Source organism: Hevea brasiliensis, chromosome 9 (genome assembly GCF_030052815.1).
Source record: "Hevea brasiliensis isolate MT/VB/25A 57/8 chromosome 9, ASM3005281v1, whole genome shotgun sequence".
Lineage (NCBI taxonomy): Eukaryota > Viridiplantae > Streptophyta > Magnoliopsida > Malpighiales > Euphorbiaceae > Hevea > Hevea brasiliensis.
Window position 1 is genome coordinate 22,209,745 of NC_079501.1, and position 3,773 is coordinate 22,213,517.

General features: G+C 39.7%; 1 pseudogene; it reads right to left on the minus strand.

The window, feature by feature from the left end:
- Positions 1-590: 590 nt before the first annotated feature.
- On the minus strand, positions 591-3,486 carry LOC131183179 (receptor-like protein kinase FERONIA; annotated as a pseudogene).
- Positions 3,487-3,773: the final 287 nt, after the last annotated feature.

Here is a 3,773-nt window from a genome sequence, read left to right on the forward strand (position 1 = left end):
TCATAAACCAAAACACGTGTTGGCATCACGTATACCTACCTGAAAGGATTATCATCAATCAAACATACCCTTACTTTGGTTACTTGCATTAGGGATTGTAACAATGCTCTATATTTCCTTTTTATAGGCTCCTCAGAAGGCTTTAGATTCCCCCACTACCACACTTTCTTTAAATTTTTTAACAGAAAAATACGAAACTTCATTCAAGAGTAACAGCATACAAGATATCCTCGGCTAAAAGGAAAGATATTTTCTTCATGTCTTGTACTGTGATAATAGTTGTACATGTTTTGCGTGTTTCTTTATTTCTCTTCAACACATTTTCTTATCCATTTTAATTTGCACTTCATCTAAATCACCTTAAATTTTATCCTTAAGACTTTCATAATTTAATTAAACTAAAATTTATTTTAAAATAATTAATTAAATAAATTATGGGGCTAAAATAAACTTATCACGTAATATTTAATTATGTAACTAACAATCTCTCAAAAAACAAAATGTAACTAACAAGCACTTAAAAATCATTTTCCGAGTAACGAAATAAAGATAGTTAAAGGAATTCCAAGTTAATGCACTCATAAAACGCATAGTTGGCAAATTTTTCGCTTATTTTCCTTATACATTAATAACCATTTCAATTAAATACTCATTAATTACAATTTACTGTTTTATAATACAAGCGATAAAGATTAAAATGTTAACAGCCTCGTGTTATTCACCTTGAAGACAATCAAATGAAAATAAAAATAAAGGGGGACAAATCCACCGCAACATTTCATCTTCCCTTTTGGTTCATAATTTCCGAGAATACAGTGTCAGAACTCATTCTATCAGGATCAGTTTTGGCGATACTCCTTTCACCACTACTAATCGTGCTCTTGGATCCATGCTTGTGTCCACCTGAGACGCTAAACAAGTCATCATCATCAGTAGTTATAGCTTCTCCACGCAACAACAATGGACTTTCCTGCTCCTCACTCACTCTATCAATACTATTTCTAGTGTTCTCAGCAGTCTCTTGAAGCTGCAAAGCAAACTCAAGCCCACAAACCACATCGCTCATTGTTGGCCTTTGTGTGCCTTGGTCACGCAGGCAACTCTCAGCAATCTCTCCAAATTTCTCCAAACAGACAGGGTCAATATTACCCCTCAAATAGGGGTCCATTATCTGATCAATGGCTCCTCTTCTACAGCAAATCTGAGCCCAATAAGATAAATTGACTTGCTGTTTTGGTAGTCCTGGCATCACTGGCGGCCTAGCACAGAGCAACTCAAACAGAACTACTCCAAATGAGTACACATCAGATTTTTCCGTGAGGTGTTGCCGACGGTAGTACTCTGGATCCACGTACCCAAAACTTCCCCTAACTACAGTGCTAACGTGCGTTTGGGAGTCGCTGGTGGGACCCATCTAGACAAACCAAAGTCTGAAACCTTGGCCACCCAATTCTCATCTATCAATATGTTCGTTGACTTCACATCGCGGTGAATGATGGGGTGCTTCGCACCTGTATGAAGATAATAGAGTCCTCGTGCAGCTCCAATGCAGATCTCTAGCCTCCGTTTCCATGGAAGAGGAGGATTCCTGGTTTTGTAGAGATGATCGCGGAGGGTCCCACGATGCATATACTCGTAAACAAGGATCATTTCACCAGGATCATCGCAGTATCCAATCAGTGACACAAGATGGGGATTGTGAAGCTCGGACAGCATGTCGATTTCCGTCCTGAACTCGCGAGTCCCTTGCCTTGATGATGAATCCAACCGCTTAATTGCAACTGGAGTAGCACCATCGTCTATAAACCCTTTATAAACATTTCCAAATCCCCCAGATCCAATAACAAATTCATCATCGAATTTGGACGTGGCCACTTCAATCTCGAAGATGGAGAATCGCCGACTAGTGTTTGAAGGCCTCAGCGAAGCCTTTGTAACTGAGGACCTTAAAGTGTGGGAGAAAGGGAACCGGAAGGATTTGGCCTCACTCTTTTCAAAGTCCTTCACTCTCCTCTGTTTAAAAGCAAAGAAACAAATAACAAGAGAGCGCTAGCATACCCCCAAAAACAGAACCAACAACGATTACTACCAAAAATCTTTTCTCGTTAGTCTTCACTTTCAATTTTGGAAGGTTTTCTGGTGGTGGACTACCCGCCAATAATTCAGGGCAGGGAGAGGCTAGACTACCGCCTGAGTTATTCAACTTGAATATCTCTAGGCCGTTCAAGAAAGCATCAGCATATGTACGTTTTTTATCAAAATTGGGGTGTAAAGCGAGACACAAGTACTGCTTACTATGGCTGCCTTTGGGGATCCACAAGACGTAGTCTTTATACAGTGGAACACTGTTACCGCCGGACCAGAGCATTATATCTGCGTATGGCTCAGCTGTTTGATTGTTGATGAATATATAAAACACCACTTGGTCACTTCTTGTCTCCTCAGGTCGAAACTCACAAAAATGGAGCCTAACAAGATAATTGAAACCAGCATCAATGGAGAAGTACCATGTAAGATTGTACTTCAGGTTAAGATGTGAATCAGGACCCATAAAACGCATGCTACCATATACCATTACAGGTGCAGTGTAGGCTGGTGTCTTCATTGTATACTGTATTTTGACATCAGGTGGTACAATTACAAACCCAACTGCCCCACTAAAGATGTAATTTAAATCTTGAAGCCATGTCCTATGCATTCCAGTGTCATCGTTCCTGTTGATATCTTGTCCACCAACATTTAGCCGATAAAATTTCTCAAGAGCGGTGGTGTTATCCAAATAAAATTGGTTGCTATCGATGCCCAAATAAGGAAGTGGGTTATTGTTGCCGCTGGCATAGAGGTTGTTGGGCATCGAAATTATCTCGATGCCATTTATGAAGGCAAAAGAACTTGGAGAAGGAGAGAATGTCAGATCAAGCTTCTGGTTATCCCACACGGTAATGATATACTCTTTGATGAAGGAGGCGACAGAAGGTTTCATAGCAGAAACAGTGAGAAAAGCACTAAAATTGTTGAGGAGAGTGTAAGTATTGGCGCTAAGAGAGAAACGGGATTTGGAAATGTCAAGATTGGAGTAAGTAGCTGGATAGAAGTAGAGACGAACAAACTTTGGGCCAGGCGAGACGGGAAAGGTGTAGGTGAATTGCGATTGAAAAATACGGGCTGTCATGTATGGAACTTGGGTTACTGATGGGTCTTGTTGAGAAGCTGTAAACGCAGATGATGCTGTTTCAGGGTTAGAGGCATGAAATTTGGAGTCGGCATCTCCATCCCAAGTGCGTCCATCCAGCGATGTAGAACTAGACGATGCGCCACAATCCAGGAGGATGAGGTCTACAGGAGTATATGACAGCGATTTCTTGATACCGGTTACAGAAGGGAGGAGGTGGAGGAGCAACACTAGACAGAGACCTGGATGATCTCGGAGCGACATTGATCTTGAACACACAAGATGGGGTGGACCATAGGGAATTAAAAATTTGGAAGATGCTAAAATACACTCATAGGATTAAAAAATAATATTCTCTATAAAAATAAAAAAGAATTTTTTTCTTAATTTTAGAATACGAGTCCTATGTACTTTGTGACAAAAGGTGTACAAACACATAATACACTCAATAATTTTTCTTGAAAATAAAATAAAATAAAATAATTAAAATGTCAACACACCCTCCCTTAATCCTCTCTGTGCTCCTCCCACCCTCAAACTCCAATTTTAACATTGCTAATTTTAATAATTTTAAAAAAATGTTAATAACATATCACTTATT